Source organism: Miscanthus floridulus, chromosome 8, assembly GCF_019320115.1.
Source record: "Miscanthus floridulus cultivar M001 chromosome 8, ASM1932011v1, whole genome shotgun sequence".
NCBI classification, from domain to species: domain Eukaryota; kingdom Viridiplantae; phylum Streptophyta; class Magnoliopsida; order Poales; family Poaceae; genus Miscanthus; species Miscanthus floridulus.
The window spans coordinates 120,297,114-120,325,004 of record NC_089587.1 but is presented as its reverse complement, the minus strand read 5'-3'; the positions used below and the strand labels follow the sequence as shown (position 1 = coordinate 120,325,004).

Genomic DNA, 27,891 nt, shown 5'->3' with positions numbered 1-27,891 from the left:
CCGTTCAAGTTGTGTTAGATTCGTAATGATGTAATCTATGTAACAATAACATTGTGTAGCCTGTTTTGTGCTTTCAAATAAAATGTTAATTTAATCAATCTATATGCAATTAGATTTTCAATTAAAAACAATTTAGATTTTCTACTTCGATCTTTTTCTAAATAATCAAATAAGATTTGTTTTATTTTGGTTTTCCAAATCAAATATAATTTGACCTAATTCAATCCATCTATTTATCTGAACTATCTTATACATGATTTATTTAAAATAAATAAAACCTATAGTTTTCTTTTTCTCTTATAAAGTAAATCTTACGGTAGATGTTTCTTTTGCACTGTAGCTTCGATTAGCATGCTTTTCGCATATGTGTGTTCATGGCAATGCGTAGATTAGTTTTCAAATCTTTTTATTGATTGATGAACTGTTCTAATCTAGTCATATTTGTATGTTATGCATGTCTGTTTGGATGCTTGTGTGGTGCTTTATGTTCATGTCCTATCGGTGAGCTTTGCATTGATGATCAAGAAGCAATCCTTTGGAGGTTAAGAGTCAACAGAAGATCAGAGTTAAGGCAAGTATAGCATAGGATTATCCTTGTTGTCCTATTCACCTTTAATACACTTAATTCATGTGCATATGTCTACCTTGTTACCCCTAAGGTTATCATAGCTTTTATATCTTGTACCTTGACACATGTGGGACATTGCATTGGGTAGTACGATGCTAGTGCTCTAATTCAATAACCATGATCTTATAACTTGACTAATGGTATATGCAATAAACATTAAAATATGATTTTTAGCAACTCGGAATAAGGGGGCTAGAGCATTATTTTTATGGTGCTCTAGATTCCTCTCACTAAGAACTTATCTGTAAGTGGTCACCGGGACTTACAGTACAACTGTGAGAGCCACATGGCTCTAGCTTTAGTCAAGTATGAGGACCTTTTCTAGCTTGTTAGTGGGTATCTTTATAGAGCAAGAGGGGCTTGCCGAGTCGGGTATAGGACAACCTTTGTTCCTATATGTATAGCTATGAAGGAATTATGTCATTCAAAAGGGGGTTCCTACATCTGCTTGCCAATTGGAAACCTAGCGGACCTAACTTGTTAGATGAACCTTTGAAAAGTTTCATAGTGAACCCTGCCGACCTTTCTTGGTAGTGGATCAAAAGGTTGGCCGCCTTGGGCGAAAGGGTAAATCACGGCTCATGATGAAAGTGTACCACCTCTACAGAGTGTAAAACTGTTATAACAGCCGTACTCACGGTCACGAGCGGCCTTGAAACTCTTACGGAATAGATGATCACTATTGATTAAATTATTTATGCTATTCATTACTCATGTTTACCTGATCATGTGTTTACATGGGCTTGTGATAAACTTATTGCTACTCAATTACTAAAAATCATGACTCACTAAAAGCTAATCGTAGTTAAACCAGTGTCAACCTTTTGAGCCTCATGAATATCATGTTATATTTGTTGAGTACGATATGTACTTACGCTTGCTTTACTTTTCAATACTTTGGAAAAATCCCGGATGGGTATAGGATTGCTAGAGTTTGGAGAAGTTAGGCTTGTGATCAACCAGTCAGTTATCCTTGTGGAGTTGGAGTCTTCAGCTAAAGATCGGAGTTGTATATCCGTTGTTTGTGTCTAAGGTTACCTTCTTTGAACTAAGTACGTTATATATTAAGCATTATATTTTGATATTACCCTTATTTGTGGCTATATGTGAGATTTGACTTCCTAGGCTCACATATAGTGTGTATCTGGTTTTGTCCTTAAAGCCGGATGTTACAGAAACTTGACGAGACCACACATAGAAGAAAAACCATAGGTGCTAGTGTTTACATGAAGATGCAGAGCATGACCCAGAGTGAGATCAATGATGTATTTGATACACAAGTGAGTGACAATAGCTACCTGATTGTTATTGATAATCTGTCCACGGTAATGGAGTGGAATTGCATCAATAAGTATCTCCCCAACAACAACAAAGGGAGCAGAATTATAGTTTCCACACAGCAATTCAAAGTTGCAGACGTGTGCTGAGAAACCATACCAAATCTCTGAGCTCAAGCAACTGTCATCTCATCAAACTATTTACCTGTTTCACATGAAGGTAACTCCTCATCCACTGTAACATTTATTATTTATATATATATGTTTGATTTTAATGGATTCCTCATGTTTGTTTTAGACACAACACCATAGAAAATCTATCCCAATTAGTCTCTTCAAAAAAGTTCCTCGACTGGATCCTTTAACTATGTTACTAGAATTATCCATGTAATAATGTGATGTTATTTTTACTTACATACCGTTTGTCATAATGGGAAATAAAGTAATCCCTCCACTTTTCTATTAGTCATATTGGTATTTAACTATTTATAGAAGTCTTTACAAGCATACTTTGACCATCAAATATTTTGTCAACATATCAACAATTGCTACAAAACCAATTACTAAAACCCATAGAGTTAATACAACATTTATCATCTAAGCATCTTAATATTACTAGTTGGAGGCTGTAGTGTAGCCTCTATATTAATCTTCACGAGACACATAAAAAAGAGGATAATTTCTAGAAATTCTCACAAGATTTTGAAACATTTAACCACCAATTTGGTGAACTCTAATTATCGTTGACAATACCTAGCTTATCAACCCATGATCGTGCATGAGCTAGTACCTTATAATGAGACATATTTACGGAGTTTGTTTTTAGTGCCTATGAGCAATCATAATTACTATCTATTGGTGCTCTCTCTCTCTCTCTCTCTCTCTCTATATATATATATATATATATATATATATATATATATATATATATATAGAATATATCACACACACACTCTTAACATTCTGATGTGATACCTCTATATATACTCTATAAGCTCTACCGTTTGTGAGAGGCTTTATTAATCAATCTATATGCTTTTTCACATCTATATTTATAGTTTTTCTCCCTCTACATGCATGGCAGTTTATGTGTCATCAATATACATTTAGTTGAAACCTGAGCTTACAATCCATTATCTCTCTTGACATCATGAATCCAGATTTTGACTTTCATTTTTTTTATCTTATTAGTTGCCAAAAACTTTTTATCCACATATTAAATCAAAACAATTGTGCTTATTATACCTTATTCCAAACTGATTGTTCTGTATTTAACTAAAATTAGGATTCATAACTTAGACTACATTATCAATTGTTATGATGGCATAAAAGGTCATTTGAGCATTCACCATGCCGTTGAATATCAGTGACGACGCTAGAAATGAAATATAGGACGGGCTAATGGGCTAAAGGATATTAAGATTTAAGGTTAACAATAATCAATATTACCTCCAAAGGAATTTCAAAAACTAGGTGTCCATGGTTACCATTGGTTTGAGCTAATCTCTTCCACTCCTCAGGATGTTGAATTTTGCCTATCAAATAATTTTATATGTATGGTAGCAGTTTTTTCATAAAAAGTGGAGTTCTTACAATTATATTTCCAATATAGATGCGATATAATGATGTAATAAAAATGTATAAGTTTATCTAGCATAGCTTACACAAATTATTATTATGGATGTTAATACAATCTTAAATTGGATGAATGGTATATGTATTGCTAAAGAAACATCTTCAATCATTGTTAAAATATATGTTTATTGCTTATGTATGCAAGTATACTTGATATTCATGATGGCACGTGTATGTTTAATTTAAGTTGGTCTTTTATATACTAGCAGTGATAGGAATGGGTCACTTAGAAACATATGTACATGTAATTATGGTTATCTAAACATTTTTTATAACGACATGGTAATTTGGATGTAAATTTGAGGGCGATAATAGGGTGGGTAATTTAGATTCACATCCATGGGGTCATTTAGATTATTTTTCGTAATAGCATATGCAGGTAATTTAGATGCAAATTTAGGGGTTTATTGTTTTTATAATGGCACATGTGCATAATTGTAGAAAACTTAATAGATCCAATGACTTTTATTATCAGTGGTAATTAGAGTCTTACCAAATTGATGGCTAGATCTATTCTGACTTTTGTACGAATTTCTATGATTTATCTTCTTTTCTAACACGTCTCATGACAATTAATGTGATGGCTTCAGTGTGACCTCCGATTAGTAAAGTAAGATAGCCATTAGATCAATTTAATTTTCTGAATAATTATACATACTTTTCATTATAAAAGCAATATAAAGTAACTCCTAACTCTGTATCGAAATTACCTACTTGTTCAATTATGAAAGATAATCTAAAATAACCCCTATATATGCATCTAGATTACCCGCCTATATAATTAAGTAGGCCTTTAAATTGACAAATTACCTACCACCACTATTATTACAGGTAAACTTAAATATTACCTTAAATTTACTTTAAAATTACCAACATATACTACAATGAGAAAAGATAAAAAACCATAAAGTATGCCAATATATGTTCTTAAATATCCACTTCCACCATTCAAATATATACAAAAATTATGTAACATCCTAAAATTTGCATTCTTTTAAAATTAGTAAATATGATTTATTTAAGCAAAGGTGTGTGCATTAAAAGATAGGGAAATAATAAATTTTGTGGAATTAAAATTTAAAAATAAGGTTAGAAAACTTTTTGATGCATACATGCTGCTGCATATCATTTTGTGAATGCTTAGAATTTGTTAAAGATTTCAAAAAGAATTGAAATTTGAATTTAAAAAGGGATTTGGAAAATTGTAGAAGAAATAGAAAAGGAAAGAATTTTTTTTCCTCTCCCTTCTTGAATTTCGGCCCGTTGTCCCCCTCTCTTTTCCCCGCGGCCCAGCACCGCAGCCCAGCTCTCCTCCCCGCCCCGCGGCCCAGCACCGCGCCAACCGCCAGCCTAGCCACGCGCCTCGGCCGCTTGGCCCAGCAAGCCGCACCAGGCAACCATCGCCCACGCTCCCCTGTGCCCTGCCGCTGACGCCCGGGCCCCGCTTGTCGGCGCCATCCTTCTCCCCGCGCGGCTCGGAACCGCCCGCGCCTGGCCTGGCCGCAACCGCCGCCCACGACTGACATCGTGGCAGCGCCCCCCCCCCCCTCGCGCCCCGGCCGCTACAAATAGCAGCCGAGCCTTCCCCCACGTACCCTGCTACTCCCCGCTCTCGTCTTCGCGCTCGCCAAGCACCGAGGAAGCCTCGCAACCGCCGCTCCGCGGTCGCCGGGATCCACCGTCTTCTCCTTCGCATGGACCGCCGCCGCCGAGCTTCCCCGTCCTCCTTCCTCCCCACGGTGAGAACCCCCTAGCCTCCCTCTATCTCCCGGTACCCCTACTTTCTATTTTCTTGGCTTCTCGAGCCCTGGTCGCGAGCTCCGCGAGCCTTGGCCGCCGGCCATGGTGTCCACCGCGCTACCCGCTGTTCCCAGCTGCCGTATCGGCATGGCCGAGACCCCCTTCTTCCCCCACCTTCACCGGTGCTCTCAGTTTCGCATTTGGTGAACCCTAGCCCCCTAACCGCGTATGACCGAGACCTCCACGCCACCGGCAATGGCGCCTCACCGCCAGCATCACTGTGCCCGGTCGGAATCCTTCTCTCCCCCCCCCAGGTCTAATCCGAGCCCTCCATCCATGATCCGATGGCCGAGATCATCCGATACCCCTTCGCGTGGCTGATTTGCATAAGAGACCCTGGACTTTTCTAAGTCCTAACCCGCAGTCCAAGGCGTAGTTCCCCGAATGCGCAATCTCGTTTGGAAAGCGTAAACTTCACGGTTTAAGTCAAAAATACGTTTTCAGTATTTACAGAAATGCCATTTGAACTGTTTTGTTTATAAAATTGTCGTTTTAACACCGAATTGATCCATTCAAATCGCGTTAGCTTCGTAATTCCATAACCTACATGTTAGAACTACTGTTAGTCAAGTTTGGAACTTTTTAATTCCATGATTAGATTTAATTAAACATATGGCTATAGGAAAACCCGTTTAAATCATAACTTTCGCATTTTAGCTCCATTTTTCGTGAACTTCACGTTGACGTGATCGTAGCGAGACATAGATTATGTTTACAAACATTTTATCTTGTTTTCAATACTATTGGTGTACTGTTCTAATGATAGGAATGTTTGCTTTGCATGAATGCTTTTAGAATGTTGTATGTTGCCGTGTTGGTCACGTTTAGACGGTGAGGAAAACGTTGGAGACCAAGAACTCTTCGACGACCAGCAGGACCAGCACGAGTTTGTGAACCAAGGCAAGTATAGGATGGGCCTTCCTTGATATCCTATTTCACTTTAATCAATTACTCAATTGCATGTGTCTAATTTTGATACCCATAAGGACATCCTAGTGATTGTTTATCTTGTTCCTTGTCTCCTATGGGTTAAATGCATATGGGTAGATTGCTAGTGCTCTAATTGAACTTGATATACATGATGATGAATGATACTATGGAACTAAGAGTTTAACATGATTCATAACAACTGTTCCATAGGGCGAAGGTGCAAATGACCTTTGTTCATGTTGCTCCTAGCTCTCCATAAGGACTTATCTGTCGGCAAAAGCTGGGACTGACAGTGCAATCGGGAGAGTCATATGGCTCTGACTTTAGCTCAGTAATAGGATCTTTTCTAGCTAGTTAGAGGTTACCTTTTTAGCGCAAATGGGGCTTGCCACGTTGGGTATAGGGCTGCCTCTGTTCCTATGAGTATAGCCGCGATGGATATGTGCCATAGGAAAGGGGGGTTCCTACATCTGCCTGCCAAGGAAACCTAGCGGCCCTAACTTGTTAGGGAAACCTATAAAATGGCTTCATAGTGTACCCTACCCACTCACCTTGGTAGTGACATGGGAGTAATTAACTCGGGCATATGGGGATCACGACTCGCGGTGAATGTGCACCACCTCTGCAGAGGGTAACAAACTGTTATAACAGTCATGCTCACGGTTACGAGCGGCCTGAAAAACTCACAGAATAACTGAACACTTGTTGTTGATCATTTAAGTTGTTCTATGATGATATATGGTACACTTGACACTGATATATGTTTTTATGGGATTAAATGGGAGCTTAAGCATAACTTGATAATACCAGAGAATAAAAGCTTGACTCACTAAAAATGCTAACTGCAGTAAACCTATGTCACCCTTTTTGAGCTTCATAACCCCATGTTAGCTTGTTAAGTACGGGATGTACTTACACTTGTTTATTTTCTTTATTTGAATAAAAATCCCGGATGGGTAACAGATGACAACGGGTATAAGGAATTCCCGTAGGATTTTTAGGCTTGTGGTCAACCAGTTGACCTTCCCTGTGATGAAGCCCACGAGAGTTTATTATCTTTTATTTTCTGCTGTGTGATGTAAGACTAAGTTGTATTATGGATCTGATGTAAGAGACACCGTGATGATACTTTTTATGATTTATCGACTTGTGTGTGTGACTGTTTCCTAGACACACATGAGTATTGTGCATTCAATTTTATCCTTAAAATTGGGTGTGGCAAATTGGTATCAAAGCCGTGTTGACTGTAGGACGCAAGCCTAGATAGAAAACAGACGTTTTAGCATCTTTGCTCCTCTGGTTTCTTGCTTACTGTCTTATTCTTGTTATTTTATTAAAACATTTATGCTTTTCATACCTTAATCTATTATTTAAAATTGTTGATTCTAATTCTATCTCACTTTAAATCTATAGATGTCTTATAATCCGAAGACTGCTCGACTCATCACCACCGGCTATCGTGCCATGTTCACCCCGCGTGCCCCACCGGCGGAGAGGGAGATTGTGATCATCTCCGACGACGAGGAGATGGCTACACCGACTCCTACACCTGCTCCTACACCAGTCGCCGTGCCCGTCTATCCTGTTGTAGCTACACCTGAGGAGTCGACGGCTACTTCCCCTATACCTGCACCCTCCCCAGCTGTCCCCGTGGAGGACGAGGAGATTGGTTGGAAGTACAAGTACTACTTCAAGCCAGCTCCAGAGACAGCCTACTACCACACTCTCCTCACTCACATGCTGGACGACTACTACCCCGACTTGCACGCCTCCATCAGCTACCACTGCGCCGAGTATCAGCATCCATTGGAGGCTACCTTCTGGAAGGTAGAGCTAGTGGTCACCGCTTGGAATGATATCAAGAATGGACATGAGGTGGAGACTGCCCACTGTGCCCCTGCCAGGAGAGCCCATGCTTTGGATGGCATGGAGGATGCAGCCCAGAATGCCTACATCCACTACCATGGTCGTCGCTTTGAGGCCATGAGGGAGGATCGCTTCAGGTTCCTTCCTCGAAATGATCATGAGGGTGTTTGGCAGGTTTTGGCTCCACCAGAGAATGACCCAACTTTGGAGACAACGGTGCAGCATGTCCACGCTATGCAGGGAGTGGATGAGGAAGTCAAAGGAGAACTGCGTGCATCTTAGAGGGCGCAGAGACGTCTTCAGAAACAAGTGGATGAACTTCGAGCACAACTTGGACAGCCTTCCATCTACAAGAAGAAGCGCCGGTCCTTCACCATGATTGACACCGCTCCATAGGTGTTAGGTGTCTTGATCTAGATTACCACGTCGTTAGTTTGTGTTCTTATTTAGTCTTGTTGGTCTTGTGAACTTGGTTGATTAGATGTTTAATTTGTGAACTTAGTTGATTTGGTATTTTGCTTGATTGCTGGAAGTTTATGGGCATGTCCACAACTTCCTTAGATTGGAACTTTTAGTTAGAATGAAAATCTTAATGCAGATTTTTCGCTTTATCTTATCTCTGCTGTGCTAAATTCTGGAGCAGCCTGTGTTCTTTATCTGGTATCTCGAAATCTAGGATGATAAAAATTCTGAAATTTTTGTGGAGATAACTAGACCTCTATATCTTTCTAGTGTCTCTAGAATCACGTCATTAGCTATTCAGGATTGTGAGATCTAGCTGACACAAGTTGTTGTGCCTGCGCTGTCTGGAACTCAGAACAGTTTCGGTTTAGCTCTACTTTTGACCATGTGCGTGTTAGAATCTGTAAAAGTGGTCTAAATGAAAGTTGTAGCTGATGTCCTAAGATTTCTAACGAATCTTGGTGCACCTCTGTTGGATCTCTGAAACTTGAGTTATAACAGTTTTACTGAACTGCTGAATTTGAATCTTGTCCAGAAAATTCTCAGCATTGTTTCTTATCTTTTGTAAGCTCTCTATAATTGGAAAAATCTCTAAATTTTGCACATTTGTTGGAAAACAGATGGCCGCGAGAGGAGGAAGAGGCAGAGGCCATGGTCATGGGCATGATGCTCTCATAAATCCACCACCGCCACCTGTGACCATGGAACAGATATTGGGAATGCAAGCGCAGTTGATGCAAGCTATGATGCAGCGCTTGGACAATGAACCTGCAAGAGAGCCACCGCCTATTCAGGTTAGAGATAAGCGTGGAGAGTTTATGAAAGGTCGTCCACCGATGTTCACCCATGCCTCAGACCCTATGGAGGCAGATGATTGGTTGCGTGCTGTGGAGAAACAACTAAACATAGCACAATGCAATGACCTTGAGAAGGTGTTGTACACTTCTAGGCAACTCCAAGGAGCTACTCAGGATTATTGGGAATCATTCCAGTTTGGACGTCCCAATAATGCTCCTGCTATCACTTGGCAGGAATTCAAGGACAATTTCTGGTCATACCATATTCCTGATGGACTAGTGGAACTAAAGCAGAAAGAATTCAGATCTCTCAAGCAAGGATCAATGACTGTGGCGGAGTATCGGGATAAGTTCGCACAACTATCACGCTACGCTCCTAATGATGTAGCGAATGACAAGGATAAGCAACACCGTTTCCTCAAGGGGCTCTATGATGGACTACAGCTCCAGTTGATGTCTAATACTTACCCTAACTTCCAGTCTTTGATGAATCGCGCAATCGTGATTGATGATAAGCGCAAGGAGATGGAAGCTAAGAAGAGAAGGCTCCAAGGGCAAGCTTCTAGAAGCAACACTCGCCCATGTGCTTATCCCCAGCAAGGTTTCTAGTAGAGGAATCAAGGACCAACACACTAAGGAAACCGTGGTCAGTATCCTCAATGGAACCAGTTCTAGCAACGCCCTCAGTATCAGCAACAGTTTGGAAATCAGCGTCCCCTGTGAAGAGTGGTGCACCCAACAATCCCAATGCCTATTACCGATGTGGAGAAGTAGGTCACTATGCTCATCAGTGTCCTAAGAAGCAGAACCAACAAGCACCTTAGAACCAGACCAACAATCAGAAGTTCAACGCCCGACCACCTCACACGGTGAAGGTGAACTATGTGTCATCTAATGCAGCTCAGGAGATGCCTGAGGTCATGTTGGGTACGTTCAGCGTCAACTCTATCTCTGCTACCGTACTTTTTGATTCTGGTGCTTCGCATTCTTTTATCTCCCATGCTTTTGTTAGAATGCATAGCATACCTTTGTGTGCCATGAAAAACCCCATACTAGTAAATTCCTCGGGAGGTAGTATGCCAGCTTCTTATTGGAGCCCCTCAACTAGCATTTCCTTAAGGGGGGTAGACTTCAAAGTGAAGCCTATTGTGTTGAGAACAGTGGGAATTGATCTTATCCTAGGGATGGATTGGATGAAACAACACCGGGCAGTGATTCAGTGTCAGGAGAAATCTATGGTTGTGACATCACTCAATGGGGATAGAATCTGTGTAGAAGTAGTAGTGCAAGCTCAGCCTACAGCCACAGTGAACCAGCTAGATGGTGAAGTCAATGAACAAGATCGTGTCGTGGAGGAGTTCCCGGATGTCTTCCCTGATGACTTGCCAGGTATGCCACCTGACCGAGACATTGAATTCATTATTGAATTATTACCTAGAACTGCACCAATAGCTAAACGTCCATATAGAATGGGAATTAATGAATTAGAAGAGCTTAAGAAACAACTCAAAGAGTTGTAAGAAAAAGGTTTCATACGCCCTAGTTCTTCCCCATAGGGGGCCCCTGTGATCTTTGTGGATAAGAAGGATGGTAGTCAACGGATGTGTTTGGATTACCGCTCACTTAATGAGGTTACCATTAAGAATAAATACCCTTTGCCTAGGATTGATGATTTGTTTGATCAATTGAGAGGAGCTCATGTGTTCTCCAAGATTGATCTCTGATCTGGTTATCATCAGCTTAAGATTCAGAACTCGGACATACCCAAGACAGCATTCACTACATGGTATGGATTATATGAGTACATCGTTATGTCTTTTGGATTGACCAATGCACCTGCATACTTCATGTATCTGATGAATAAGGTGTTCATGGAGTTTCTGGATAAATTTGTGGTAGTATTCATAGATGACATACTAATATTCTCCAAGACTAAAGAAGAACATGTGGAACACATAAGATTGGTCTTGCAAAAGCTTAGAGAACATAAGTTGTACGCTAAGTGGAGCAAGTGTGAGTTTTGGTTAAAGGAAGTCTCTTTTCTGGGTCATATTGTCTCCAATGGTGGAATAGTAGTGGATCCAGGCAAAGTGCAAGATATACTGAATTGGAAACCACCAACTACTGTAAGTGAGATTCGTAGCTTTTTGGGATTAGCTAGATATTACCGAAGGTTCATTGAAGGCTTTTCTAAGCTAGCCAAGCCCATGATAGCTCTGTTAGAAAAGAATGCTAAGTATGTATGGTTGGATAAATGCCAGGCAAACTTTGAAGAGCTAAAGAAGAGGTTGACTACAGCTCCAGTATTAATCTTGCCCGATTTAAGCAAGAACTTCTCTATATATTGTGATGCATCCCGTTTGGGTCTTGGATATGTGCTTATGCAAGAAGGAAGAGTGGTTGCATATGCATCTAGACAACTAAGGAAGCATGAGTTGAATTATCCTACTCATGACTTGGAATTAGCAGCTATGGTTCATGCTTTGAAGATCTGGAGACATTATCTAATTGGACATAAGAGTGATATCTATACTGATCATAAGAGTTTGAAGTATATATTTACCCAATCAGATCTGAATCTGAGACAACGTCGTTGGTTGGAATTGATCAAAGACTATGATTTGGAAGTGCATTATCACCCGGGAAAGGCAAACGTCGTAGCTGATGCACTTAGCAGAAAGAGCTATGCCAATGGACTTCAGATAACATCTATGTCAGTAGAGTTGTGTGCTGAAATAGAGTATCTCAACTTGGGCCTGGTCACTAATGTAATGGAATTGGTGATAGAGCCTACTTTGGAAAAAGAGATACGCAAAGGACAATTGGAGGATGAAAAACTTAAAGAGATAGCAGAGAATATAGTGCTTGGAAAGGCACCCAGATTTAGAATGGATGAGAATGGTACTCTTTGGTTTGGGAAAAGGATATGTGTACCAGAAGTGAAAGCTATCCGAGATGCAATTCTATAAGAGGCCCATGAGTCTGCTTACTCTATACATCCCGGAAGTATCAAGATGTACTTGGATCTCAAGGAGAAGTATTGGTGGTATGGTTTGAAGAGAGATGTGGCAGAATATGTGGCTTTGTGTGACACTTGTCAAAGAGTGAAAGCTGAGCATCAAAGACCTGCAGGGTTACTACAACCAATGAAGATTCCTGAATGGAAATGGGAAGAAGTTGGTATGGGTTTTATTGTAGGATTACCCCGCACTCAAAGTGGTTATGATTCAATATGGGTAACAGTGGATCAGCTCACCAAGGTTGCTCACTTTTTACCAGTCAAGACTACCTATAATGGTGCAAGATTAGCAGAGTTGTACATAGAAAGAATAGTGTGCTTACATGGTGTTCCCAAGAAAATTGTGTCAGATAGAGGCACCCAGTTTACATCACAATTCTGGCATAAAGTACATAGATCTTTGGGGACAAAGTTGAATTTCAGTTCTACTTACCACCCGCAAACTGATGGACAGACTGAAAGAATCAACCAGATTTTGGAAGATATGTTGAGAGCTTGTGCACTTCAGTATGGTGATAGTTGGGATAAGAGTCTGCCTTACGCAGAGTTCTCGTACAACAACAGTTATCAGAAGAGTCTCAAGATGGCACCTTTTGAGGCGTTGTATGGACGTAAGTGTAGAACGCCTTTGTTCTGGAATCAGACTGGAGAAACTCAAGTGTTTGGTCCCGATGTCCTTAGAGACGCGGAAGAACAAGTGAGAATGATTAGAGACAATTTGAGAGTAGCTCAGTCCCGACAGAAGAGTTACGCGGATACCCGCAGAAGAGAGCTGACTTTTGAGATTGGTGATTATGTGTACTTGAAAGTGTCACCAATGATAAGTGTGAGAAGATTCAATATGAAGGGAAAGTTAGCACCAAGGTATATAGGACCTTTTAAGATCCTAGAGAGACGTGGAGAAGTAGCTTATCAGTTGGAACTGCCTGAGAGCTTGTCCAGTGTGCATGACGTGTTTCATGTTTCCCAATAGAAAAAGTGTTTGAGGGTACCAGAAGAACAAATTCCTTTGGAAGAACTTGCTGTCAAGGAAGATCTTACTTATGAAGAGTATCCGATAAAGATCTTGGAAACTGCCGAAAGAGTTACGAGAAGCCGAACAGTAAAGATGTGCAAGGTGCAGTGGAATCGTTATACAGAGGATGAGGCTACTTGGGAAAGAGAAGAGGATCTGAGAAAGACTTATCCCCAACTGTTTGAGTAAGCAATCACCCGAATCTCGAGGACGAGATTCATCTTAAGGGGGGTAGAATTGTAACATCCTAAAATTTGCATTCTTTTAAAATTAGTAAATATGATTTATTTAAGCAAAGGTGTGTGCATTAAAAGATAGAGAAATAATAAATTTTGTGGAATTAAAATTTAAAAATAAGGTTAGAAAACTTTTTGATGCATACATGCTGCTGCATATCATTTTGGGAATGCTTGGAATTTGTTAAAGATTTCAAAAAGAATTGAAATTTGAATTTAAAAAGGGATTTGGAAAATTGTAGAAGAAATAGAAAAGGAAAGAATTTTTTTTCCTCTCCCTTCTTGAATTTCAGCCCGCTGGCCCCCTCTCTTTTCCCCGCGGCCCAGCATCGTAGCCCAGCTCTCCTCCCTGCCCCGCGGCCCAGCACCGCGCCAACCGCCAGCCCAGCCGCGCGCCTCGGCCGCTCAGCCCAGCAAGCCGCGCTAGCCCATCACCGCGCCAGGCAACTGTCGCCCATGCTCCCCCATGCCCTGCCGCTGATGCCTGGGCCCTGCTTGTCGGCGCCATCCTTCTTCCCCACGTGGCTCGGAACTGCCCGCGCCCGGCCTGGCCGCAACCGCCACCCACGACTGACATCGTGGGAGCGCCCCCCCCCCCCCTCGCGCCTTGGCCGCTACAAATAGCAGCCGAGCCATCCCCCACGCACCCTGCTGCTCCCCGCTCTCGTCTTCGCGCTCGCCAAGCACCGAGGAATCCCTGCAACCGCCGCTCCGTGGTCGCCGGGATCCACCATCTTCTCCTTCGCACAGACCGCCACCACCGAGCTTCCTCGTCCTCCTTCCTCCCCACGGTGAGAACCCCCTGGCCTCCCTCTATCTCCCGGTACCCCTACTTTCTCTTTTCTTGGCTTCTCGAGCCCTGGCCGCGAGCTCCACAAGCCTTGGCCACCGGCCATGGTGGCCACCGCGCTACCCGCTGTTCCTGGCCGCCGTATCGGCATGGCCGAGACCCCCTTCTTCCCCCGCCTTCACCGGTGCTCTCGGTTTCGCATTTGGTGAACCCTAGCCCCCTGACCACGTGCGACCGAGACATCCACGCTGCCGACAATGGCGCCTCACCGCCGGCGTCACTATGCCTGGCTGGAATCCTTCTCTCCCCCCAGGTCTAATCCGAGCCCTCCATCCATGATCCGACGACCGAGATCATCCGATACCCCTTCGCGTGGCTGATTTGCATAAGAGACCCTAGACTTTTCTAAGTCCTAACCCACAGTCCAAGGCGTAGTTCCCCAAATGCGCAATCTCGTTTGGAAAGCGTAAACTTCACGGTTTAAGTCAAAAATACGTTTTCAGTATTTACAGAAATGCCATTTGAACTGTTTCGTTTATAAAATTGTCGTTTTAACTCCGAATTGATCCATTCAAATTGCGTTAGCTTCGTAATTCCAAAACCTACATGTTAGAACCACTGTTAGTCAAGTTTGGAACTTTTTAATTCCATGATTAGATTTAATTAAATATATGGCTATAGGAAAACCCGTTTAAATCATAACTTTCGCATTTTAGCTTCGTTTTTCGTGAACTTCGCGTTGACGTGATCGTAGCGAGACGTAGATTATGTTTACAAACATTTTATCTTGTTTTCAATACTATTGGTGTACTGTTCTAATGATAGGAATGTTTGCTTTGCATGAATGCTTTTGGAATATTGTATGTTGCCGTGTTGGTCGCGTTCAGACAGTGAGGAAAACGTTGGAGACCAAGAACTCTTCGACGACCAGCAGGACTAGCACGAGGTAAGTATAGCATGGGCCTTCCTTGATATCCTATTTCACTTTAATCAATTACTCAATTGCATGTGTCTAATTTTGATACCCGTAAGGACATCCTAGTGATTGTTTATCTTGTTCCTTGTCTTCTATGGGTTAAATGCATATGGGTAGATTGCTAGTGCTCTAACTGAACTTGATATACATGATGATGAATGATACTATGGAACTAAGAGTTTAACATGATTCATAACGACTGTTCCATAGGGCAAAGGTGCAAATGACCTTTATTCATGTTGCTCCCAGCTCTCCATAAGGACTTATCTGTCGGCAAAAGCTGGAACTGACTGTGCAACCAGGAAAGTCATATGGCTCTGACTTTAGCTCAGTAATAGAATCTTTTCTAGCTAGTTAGAGGTTACCTTTTTGGCGTAAATGGGGCTTGCCACGTTGGGTATAGGGCTGCCTCTGTTCCTATGAGTATAGCCGCGATGGATATGTGCCATAGGAAAGGAGGTTCCTACATCTGCCTGCCAAGGAAACCTAGCGGCCCTAACTTGTTAGGGAAACCTATGAAATGGCTTCATAGTGTACCTTGCCCGCTCACCTTGGCAGTGACATGGGAGTAATTAACCCGGGCATATGGGGATCACGACTCGTGGTGAATGTGCACCACCTCTGCAGAGGGTAACAAACTATTATAACAGCCGTGCTCACGGTTACGAGCGGCCCGAAAAACTCACAGAATAACTGAATACTTGTTGTTGATCATTTAAGTTGTTCTATGATGATATATGGTACACTTGACACTGATATATGTTTTTATGGGATTAAATGGGAGCTTAAGCATAACTTAATAATACCTGAGAATAAAAGCTTGACTCACTAAAAATGCTAACTGCAGTAAACCTGTGTCACCCTTTTTGAGCTTCATAACCCCATGTTAGCTTGTTAAGTACGGGATGTACTTACACTTGTTTATTTTTTTTATTTGGATAAAAATCCCGGATGGGTAACAGATGACAACAGGTATGAGGAATTCCCGGATGATTTTTAGGCTTGTGGTCAATCAGTTGACCTTCCCTGTGTTGAAGCCCACGAGAGTTTATTATCTTTTATTTTTCGCTGTGTGATGTAAGACTAAGTTGTATTATGGATCTGATGTAAGAGACACCGTGATGATACTTTTTATGATTTGTCGACTTGTGTGTGTGACTGTTTCCTAGGCACACATGAGTATTGTGCATTCAATTTTATCCTTAAAATTGGGTGTGACAAATTACTAGCCCAAAGTAAATATACATAATGCATGCCACCATATAGACCAATTATATATGTATCTCATATATATTAATCAAATAACAATGACAGTAATAATACATCTTAAATTATATTAATACTCTATGTGTAAGTTGTCACTTTAGATAAATTGCACATTTTGATTGAAACATTATAACATATTTAAATTTATGTTTAATTGTAGTCACTCTATTTATAAAAAGGTACTAATGCACACATAAATTTTTAATATAGGAAATTCAATATCTAGAACTAAGGGTGTGGTCTAGAACATATTCAATAAAAATACAAAAGTAAAGTTTTGAATAAAATGTACAAAAAACTAGAGTTTTAACCTAAATTTGATTAAAAAAACTTGTATAAACTAAAAAGATGAAAATTTGAAAACTAAAATATAGGTTTTGATGAAGCGATACATGAGCTGACAAGAACTGATATGACTTAAGCTAAGATTTCAGCTAATAAGCACATATTGAATACAGATATAGCGGTGATACAAAGAGGAAAAACTATGAACATGGATGAAAACATATAGATTAATTGGTAAATCTATCACAACCGAATATATATATCACAAAGTATTTATATGAGTATTGTGTTAGAAAGTGAAGAGAGAGAGAGAGAGAGAGAGAGAGAGAGAGAGAGAGAGAGAACACGCAAAGATAATGAATTTTGATTAGTTGTAGGTATTAATTTTTTGTTCAGTATATCTATAATGAATACATATAGATTATTTGGTAACTCTATCAGTATATCTCAGCTCCTGCTAAAATGCGAATTTGTTCAGAAAAGTATGTACTCACTGAAAGATATCTCCTTTCTGTTCAGGTTGTGCGCATCTCTAACTCAAGTACAGTCTCCACTATTGAGAACTCAGCAAGGTCCAACAGTGAAATACAAGAGGAAGAACAACAACCTAAAGATGAGGGTACAGACAAAGCTTTTGAGTCAAATGCTGGAAACAAGTTTGAGCGTAGCAAGACGATGGCACTAGTTGATGAAGTGCTCCTTGGGAGAAAAACAGAGAAATCTAAGCTGATTGAATTAGTTGGAGAACCGGGAAGTAAGCAGGTTATTTCAGTGTGGGGGATGGGGGGTATCGGAAAAACCACTCTTGTCCAAAGCGCGTACAGAAGCCCAGAGCTTGGCGGCTGGAAGCGTGCTTGGGCTACTGCACTACGCCCTTTCAACCCAGAGTTGCTTATTAGAAAGTTAGCAATGGATTCTCCTGAATTGAGTAAAGAAACATCTGAGATGGGACTAAAAGAGCTGACCCAAAAGCTAATGAAGCTTCTAAATGAAGACAAGTGCCTTATTGTTCTTGATGATATATCATCCATCTCAGAATGGGACTTGGTCAAAAGTTGCTTGGAAAATGCTGGACGGATCATAGTTACTACGAGGGAAAAAAAGTATAGCCAAACATTGTTCAAAAGTGGACAAGAACATGTGCAACCTTAGTGGTCTGGAAGAAAATCTAGCACTTGAACTCTTCAAAAGGAAGGTACGAACTAGCTAGTAAGACAGCTCTTCTTTTTCTAGATAGAGTAACCAACTACATAAAACGTCACATTTCTTCGTTCTAAATGATTGTTGGATTCTAATATCAATCAGACATGGAATTACATGCACTCTCTGTCCTAAATTATAGGTCGTTTTGGCTTTTCTAGATACAGTGTTTGCTATGTACCTAGATATACGATATATATATAATCGGGGAGCTCATTCACCTAAATTATATTTCTCTGCAACGATGCTTGGGAGTTAGAAGACTGGCTAACTCTTTGGGGAATTTAATAAGGAACCTAAACACACTGGATGTTAGACGGACAGCCGTAGAGAATTTGTCGCCCTTTTCGCTTGGCTTATAAGCTGTACTTTTTCAGCTAACGAACTCTCACAACAAATCAGTTAACAGTACTTTCAGTCATGGCTTATCAGCCAAGCGAACAGGGCATGGTGGTGCCATTGTTCCGAGAGGGATTGGAAATTTGAATGCCCTGTGCTCATTGGCCCGTGTCAGAGCAGGAGTACTTGAGAAAGAGAAGGACACCCTAGAGGAACTCTCACAGCTTTATCAGCTACGTAAGTTATGTATAGAAAACATATCAGGAACAAACAAGGAATTCTGGTCTGCCATTGCTAGTTTAAATCTTCTGCTATCTTTGTCAGTCAACTGTTCTACTTCTCGTCCACTTGAGTTGGATTCATCTTTGGATGGGAGTTTGTGGCCTCCAAGAAGCATTGAAACCCTCAAGCTGGGTGGTAAACTAGCTAGTCAGATTAACAGAGTGCATCCATCACCTTCAAAATCTGTCAAGGCTACATCTAAGGTCTGCAGAATTGCAACAAGATGCCATAGAGGCCGTTGGGAAGCTACCAAATCTTGCAATACTCGTTATGGGCCGGTGTTCGTTCAAGCGTGAAGAGCTCGTTTTCAAACAGCTGGGATCTTTCCCGTCTCTCGTGCTGCTTGACCTTCCTATGATATGTAACGTACTTGCATTTGTTGAGTTTGAATACGGAACGACGCCTAAACTTGAGCTGCTACGGATTGGAGGTTGGTGGGGACTACAGGAATTGTCAGGGCTAAGGTATCTCGCGAACCTCAAGGAAATTAGGCTCAAAAGCTTCGCCGACTGTGTGCAGTTCGAGGGTAACGTGCAGGAACAACTACAAGTAGCCGTAGCGGGCAATCCTGACAGTAATGACAGGATCCTGCGAGAGTGAAACCATAAATAATGCTGATTGCCGACATTGCGCTAACCTGGTCAATGTCAGCGGCGGGGCCAACTCCATCCATGCTGCGTCTCCATTTCTATATATACACATGTATGTATGTATCATGTATGTATGTACCGCATGCCTCAGCTTCTTGCATTGCTCAAGTCCAATATTTAAGTTGATTTAGTTCATTCTAGCTTGGCTTGCATCGGAGTCCTCATGTCTTTCAACTTTATCATGCAGGCACAGATTGTTGGTTGGCTCGTCAGACTGCACCCATGCCCAATGATGATGTAATGTAATATCTGGAAACCACAGCAATGACACATTTAACACTGCTTTGATATGATCGTCGGTTATCTGCTATTACACATTTATAAATTGTATTGTACTCCGTAACCGAGAAATTGTAATGTTTGTTTGTTTTTCCTTTAAAAAGATGTAATATCTGGAAAGCACAGCGTCCAGAACAAACGGCTATGACACATTGAACACTGGACATTTAACTTCCTGTTTGGAGCGTGCATGCATGAACCAACAAAGCTGTTGCTGGAGATGATGTTGACGTGGGAGCAAATTATATCTGTGTTTGTTTCCTGCTTTGATATGTTTGTTTCCTGCTCTAGACAATATTGTTATTCTGTTTCATTTGATTCTGCATTGATGCACAAGTCCATGTCGGCGATTAAAATTATGGTAAATACCGATTACTTTTTGTTCTTGACAGGATTCAGGATGGCATTCCTATCTCCTACTAATTAATTAGTAATTCATAGGGAATTTGATGAGAAAGTCGGCGAGCAGGAAAGCAGCGACGTCATTCGCATGCCTTCTCGCCGGACTGTGATGCCGCCAGCTCCATCGACCTTGCACTGAAATGCGAGATGGGCCATTCACCTTCTCCATACTTATCAGTGTTTGGTTTACGGGACGGATGGATACGCAACGATCCGATCCAACTCCGAACCTGGCGTCGGCGTTTCCTATGAATAGAACGGATCTAACTCTTCCGTACTCCCAATTGCAAGTTAACTAGTACAATCAACTCGTTCTTCGAAACCATCGGACGACACTACTACGTGCCGGACGAACAGCCTACTCAGTGTGTGTCCGTCAAACCAAAACACACACTGTATGTTTCTGTCGCAGTGTCGCTTGCAGCTCCGCTGGAATTTGGCAGGAGATACTACGTATTCATCATGGATGAGATCGACTTGGTCCATCGAACCGTCGGCAACCACTTTTCCTGTGTGGTCCTTCACCTATAATATTTTTTTTTATCAAACTATATTTAATTTCCACCCATACATTTGCCTTTTTCTTCTCACAAGAAAGAAGCTGATCAGAGCATGGACAATGTATATAGACCAAGTTGTCCGTATATATAGGTAGGACATATACATATATAATTTAATTATTGTTTTATCTTCACTATGCTAAATCCTAAAGGAGCTAATAAGGTGTGCCCCATATTAGAATAAAGAAAAAACCATCTCCAGGTCCCCTTTCAGCCTTCCCCGCCCCCCACCCATCGCTGGGCCTCCTTTTGTGGTTTGCGGTGTCTAGATCCCCGCTCCTCTAGTTCCTGTAGTCGGTTAGATGTGGCATTCATGCCTTTGCTCCCAGCCATCTCCTCTTTGACGTCTTCTCCATAGGTAAGTAGGCCAAATCTCACCATCTTGCCTGCTGCTCCTCATATTGCCTACGTGCGACCACTCCATCTCGAGGAGGATGAATATCTTGAAGCATACGAGAGGTGGGGCAACGATGATTGTTGGTGCTAGGAGGAGCAAAGGCGTCGGCGGTAGGAACGGAGGAAAAAAAATAATTTATACTCCTTACTAGTATATGTATATGTGTACCTTTTGCTATGGACTGATCCATAATAGTTGACTAAATTTTCACTTCTGACCAAATATATATAAGAAAATATTAATATTTTTTTATCATAATTAGTATCATTACTCAAATCGTTGACTATATTTTCATTATAGACTTATTTAGATATATAAATGTTGCTAATATTTTCTATAAATTTAATCAATCTTAAGAAAGCTTGATCAGCACAAATCTCATATTAACTCTTTTTAGGGGACGGAGGGTCTAGAGTTTGGACTCTCCTAATACTTAGGATATTCCTGTTAGGACTCTTTGGATCATCTAGTTGTAGATCAGTGGGGTTTCAATGGGTTTCTCGTAGTAATGGTGTGAACGGAGAGGGACAGGGTTAGGCACTGACCATCCATTGAGTAGGGGATCTGGCCATCAGGTTCATCGGTAAAGTTCTGCGCTAGGCAGCGACGGTCGAAGAAGAGAGAGCGACGCAGGGAAGACCATGGTGGCGCAGTGCAGTGGCGGCAGCGGTGCTTCCCGTCACTGGCTGCGCCCCTCTGTTAGATCGGAGTAGGGTTTCTAGGTGGGGCGTACGGCTCAGGCGAACCTCGTACTGAGAGCCGCCGACCCCACCTCTATTTAATGCGCAGTGTGATGGGGCCCCGCCAGCCATAGATGGACTGGGCGCCTCCGATCAGGGCGCGAGGTCAAGGCCCAAGTGGCCGTTGAGCCACTGTGGTTGGGAGATCAAACCAACATTCTCCCCCTTGATCTCAACTCATACTTTAACTTTAAACTTTGACTTTAATCCTTTTCACTTTTATTTGTTCCATCACAGATTAGTGCATAGAGTATGATTCATCGTCACGGTCAATCGCCGATAGACTTAACAGCTACAATACACATCTCTGTTCTGAAACAGATTCTTTAACTTGGGCCCTTTATTGTCCAAAAATCATAGGCTATACCATAAACCCATGTCGACTGTGTGTTCTCCAAACACACTGGGTGGTAAGCCTTTTGTACGCGGATCCGCAAGCACTTGCTTGTTACTTATATGTTCAATACTTTTAGTATGATTCTGGACTTTCTCCTTCACAACGTACAACTTTAACGTCAATGTGTTTGGCAGCACACTTGACCCGTTGTTATAGGAGCAAACTACTTAAATGGTTATTGCTGTTGTATACCATTATCAATTCCGGGTGTAAGTTCTTTTAATCACTTCACCTGTCCTTAAGCCCCATAACAAGCTATACCATGGTTATGCATCTTTGATGACACCACAACTGTTTCTTTGGAGCTTTTCCACAATAAAACTTCAACTGCGAGTGTTAGCTACTATGTAGGTTTCACTAAACATCTCGCTAAAATTTAACTTTTGTACCCACAACTATTTGAGAGTACTTATTCTTTCTTACTCACCATGAGGCCTATAAATCTTTGCACAATTGCAAAACATTCTCAACTCCATTCCAGTTATCTACATCTGGACTGGACTTCTGCCAAAACATCCCGGATACATAAACTGTGTAAGGGTAAGTTCTTGCTTATAAGCATTCAGTAAGCTTCCAACAGCTGAAGCATATAGGACGTCCATTTGATCGATCTCACATTTATTCTTGGAACACTGAAAGTTCTAAAAACTATTACCCTTGACTATAGGAATAGGCGCAGGTTTATTCACATATATACTTTATTTCTTTATAATCTTCTCTAAGTATACACTTGAGATAGTTCTAATACCCCTTTTCCTTTTATCTCGGTAAGTTCCAATTCCTGAAATGAATGATGCTTTACCAAGACCATTCTCATTGAAACTTGAGGACAAGAACTGCTTCTTCTCCAACAGTAGATTAACACCACTACTAGCGAGTAAGGTGCTACCCACATGCAGGATTAGGAAAATAAATTTCCCATGTTTAAACTTTGCATAAATACAATTGTCCTCTACATTCTTTTTAAAACCCAAACTTTCTTATTGTACTGTCAAACTTCAAGAACCACTGTCTTGAAGCTTGCTTTAATCCATAAATGGATTTCTTTAGGCAACATCCCTTTACGTTCTTTTCCTTCCACGACAAAATCTTTTGAGTTATGCCATGTAAATGTTTTCATATAAATCCTCGTTGAGGAATGTGTCTTTATATTCTTCTGATGTAACTGTAAATCGTAATGTACCACTAATACCATTATGATTATAAAAGAATCATTGCAAGCTTATTATAATCTATTCTTTCTCTTTATGTAAATCATTTCACCACAAGTGACGCTTTATAGCTTTTCATATTTCCTTTGGAGTCACATTTGTCTTGTAGACCCATTAAAGCCTACTGTGTTGGCTCTATTGGGAATTACTTCTAAGTCCCAAACATCGTTGGTATTTATCGATTTCATTTCATCTTCCTTTGCTTCTTGCCATTTAGACGAGTGAACGCCTCTCATGGCTTTTTCAAATGAGGTGAAATTATCCTCTATTTGAATTTCTTTCTTAACATTGACTTCTTAGTCACCAGAAATATCTGATTTTCTTATTCTTTGAGACCTTCTGGGGCCTCGTGGCACTTCTTTCATATGGGGCTATTGTTACTCTTCATTGCCAAAAGGCAATTGTTCTATAGCCTCCTGTATTATAAGATTCTTATTTACTTATTCATCTTCTTTAAGAGCTAACATCAGGTGTTGTATACCCATACAACATCAACATGTATTAAGCAATTTGTTGCTCTAAAAAACACTGTAGTGGATATGTAATCCCACTTCTATTCAAGCCTTAGGTATCTACATACCATGCTCCCCCAGATTACTCCATCTTTTGTAAAGATGGTGTATCTTCAAATTTCTTATTTTGGGTTTAATCTGCTAAAAACTCATATGGCGTGTTTAGCACCGCCTTGATAACTCTGAACTCGTCAAGTATAAATACTAGCTGACTATGCTATCTTCCTATCGGAACTATAAAAAGGTCCAGGAATTTAGCTATTTCTTTACTTTAGGGGTATCGTTATTATGACTGTCTTACTCCCTCAAAGATCACAATCATCTTTTATAGATCACTTTTACCTTCAATGCATAGTATGCATTGCATTATCTTAAGTATGGGAAAGTATCTTTCTTAATTGTCTTTCTTAATTAATCTTACATTTCTCCCCCTCGAAATGTGGTATGAACTTTTCTACCACAATTTCAAAACATTCAGAACTTTTGTGAATGAGGAAACTTTGATTACTTACTTCATCCACATGATTACATCATGCAAACAAAATTCGTATGGGAGTACATTTTTCTCATTACACTTCAAAACTCAACATAATCTATTATTATCAATACTTCTGCAAGTCATGCTTGCATATCATTCTTATCTTTTGGTTCACATGCAACTTTCTTTTGTTCTTAAACTCATTGAGTACTTAATGACCATGACACAATCAGAGTGTACGGTCAATACTAGGATAGCATAAAAGCTACCTCAAACTTCTCTCCATGTGTGGGATACACTTAGAGCACACGAGTCATCACATCCTTCTCCCACCATGCGGGATAAGTACTATGCCAAACTCTCCCGCCATGCAGGATTGGTTAACATATGTACTATGCCAACTTTACCCCGCCATGCGGGTATTTTCTCAAACTTTTCCCGCCATGCGGGTACTATCATAAACTTTTTCCCGCCATGCGAGATATTCCTTTGAACGGACATAATTGCCAGGATTGGCTCGTGTTCAATCATCAAATTCAGAAATAAATCCGAATATTCTTTTAACACACATGTTTAATCCAATGTTAGTCAAATTAAACATGTATATGACTTTTACAACTCTCATAAGTGAAACTAAAAATAAATTCTTCTCTATAGAGAGTACATAAAAGACATTTCTCAATGAAGACTCTCATTGATCTATCTCTTTTCTTAGATCAATATCCTAGAATTCTTTTCTTTTAAAGCCATTCTTTAAAGAGAACACAGTCCCTTAACCAATGGCATTCTTTCATATATAACTTGCCCTTAGGCATTTCATCATCTGAGTCACAAGTACTCAGCTCATTTCTCTTTCTGCCTTCAAGAATGAAAGCATGGAGGTCTTTTGTCTGAAAAATATTCAACAATAATGCTCATTAAACTTTGTAAACTTTATGTTCTATTCTATATCACCGTTGGGCAGAAATAGAATAAAACATCATTCTTCTACATTAATTCCACATCACCGTTGGGCAGAAATGGAATTAACGTATAAAAATTCAATAATCTTGAAAACATAGTACTGCTCCTCAAAATTAAATTCTCCCATTGGTTCGAATTTAATTAGAAGACAATCAACTTCATCGCAGCGGAAACATGAAAATACATTTCTCTAGTTTAAGAGCATTCCTTGATCTTTATCTTTTCTTTGAAAAATTGGTCACTTTGATGCAAAATTCATCAGAGATTTAAACTTTAAACATAAAACTCATAGAATTATAACATTATTATCATCAACGTTGGTCAGAAAATAACAATACCATAATTTAACTTTAAACTTAAACTCATAAATAAACTTATAATATTGTTATCATCAACGTTGGTCAGAAAATAATAATATTATAATTTATCTTAACTATCAACCGACTATTCCTCTAATTAAAATTTTCCAACTGGTTCTAATTTTAACTGGAGGATAAATTTTTCATCATTTACTGAATAACTATAACTGCTCTTCAAATTAAAAGACAATAAACCTTTAACTTTGCAGCGGAACTTGACAAAATTTCTTTTCATACTTTTCAGAAGCATTTTTTTCTGTACTTTTCTACTCTTTGAAAATTCTAACACGTTGGTGCATAAAATTATCAGAGATTTTAAATCATTCTTTGAATGAAATCATCAAAATTTGCTTCTGAAAAAAATAATAAACAATTCTTAATCATCATTGTGCATTCTGGTCCGGTCCAGCACTGTGTAGCCGGAGCTCAGCAGCAGCAGTGCGCGCGGCTCAGCTGCTACAGCAGCACGCGGCCCGCAAGTAGCAGCAGCACGCGGCCCACCACTACGCGCGCTTGCGGCCCAGCAAGTCCCGGCACGCTCAGCAGCCCACGCTCAAACCGCGCGGCCCAGCAGAACAGCGCGTAGCGCTCGCGACGCCTCCCCCGCGCCCAGGCCGCAACCTGGGCCTGGGCCGGGATTCCTCTTGCCCGCCTGGGCTCTATTCGGCTTGGAGCAACGCTCGCCATCAATCTAAATCCGATTGCCAGGCATCTATCTCGGAGGATCAAAAACCCCCACCGGCCGCAGCTTCCCTCAACCCTAGCCTCATTCTTTCCCTCCCTTTCTCTCTCATCCGCGCCGAGTGTAGCCAGCAGCCGCACACGGCGTCTAGAGGAGGAAGTGGAGGTGGCGGCGCCGCCACGGCCCCTCTCGCCGGCACGCGTGTGCGGCTAGAGCCGCGCGCGGCACCGTTGAGGAGAGCCACGGTGGTGCCCTTTGCAGACCGAGCCCACGCGGTGGCGTAGCTCGGCCGTCTTCCCGCACGCCGGCGAAAACCGACGCCGCAGTCTTTTTCCCGCATAGTGGCGATGCCGGCGGCGGGATGAAGTCCCAGGTAGGATCCTATGTTCGTTCTCATCTTTGCTGGGATTTGGGGATTCTAGGGTTAGGGTTTGGTGAAATTTCGAATCGATTTGGATCACCTTCTTCTCTCTTTTCTTTCTATTTCTTTCCCTGAGATCTGGTCGCGGGTTTAGGGTTCCAACTTCACCCAGTTAGGGTTAGAGACTGTTCTTCTTCCCCACGCGGCGTCCAGTGCAACGACAGGAGGTGGTGATGGCGCAGGGGATCCCCAGGTAGGAGAAAACCCCTTCCAATCCATCCTTTCTTTCTTGATTCGAGATCACAGTTAGGGGTAGGGTTACTGTCTGTTCTTTCCCGATCCGATCCAGATCGGTCAATCTTTCTTTCTTTCTTTTCCTGTCCCCGATCTAGATGTACGAACTAGACTGGGGATTTTAGGGTTAGGGTTCTTTGTTGAAACCGTGTTCAATCTCATCCCCACTTTTCCCGTACCCCATCTAGGGTTAGGGTTCGATTTGCTTTTCTTTCCCTGATCCAGATCCACATACTAAAACTGGCTCCAGTACCATTGTTAGGACTCTTTGGATCATCTAGTTGTAGATCAGTGGGGTTTCGATGGGTTTCTCGTAGTAATGGTGTGAACGGAGAGGGACAGGGTTAGGCACTGACCATCCATTAAGTAGGGGATCCGGCCATCAGGTTCATCGGTGAAGTTCTGCGCTAGGCAACGACTGTCGGAGAAGAGAGAGCAACGCAGTGAAGACCGTGGTGGCGCAGTGCAGTGGCGGCGGCGGTGCTTCTCGTCACTGGTTGCGCCCCTCTGTTAGATCGGAGTAGGGTTTCTAGGTGGGGCGTACGGCTCAGGCGAACCTCGTACTGAGAGCCGCCGACCCCACTACTATTTAATGCGCAGTGTGACGGGGCCCGCTAGCCATAGATGGACTGGGCGCCCCCGATCAGGGCGCGAGGTCAAGGCCCAAGTGGCCGTTGGGCCACTGTGGTTGGGAGATCAAACCAACAATCCCAACATACCCTGATCCATGAGCAGGAATGTAGTGACGTGGTAGACTGACATGCCTTCTCGCTCGGAACGCGGTGCCACACCAACTCATCGAC

At 41.4% G+C, this 27,891-nt stretch overlaps 1 long non-coding RNA gene across 1 annotated transcript; it reads left to right on the top strand.

Moving 5' to 3' along the window:
• Positions 1-1,796: 1,796 nt before the first annotated feature.
• On the top strand, positions 1,797-8,021 carry LOC136473417 (uncharacterized). Its single transcript, XR_010762613.1, has 3 exons — positions 1,797-2,125; positions 6,136-6,240; positions 7,684-8,021. It is a non-coding gene; the product is annotated as an uncharacterized lncRNA (long non-coding RNA).
• The last annotated feature ends 19,870 nt before the right edge of the window (positions 8,022-27,891 follow it).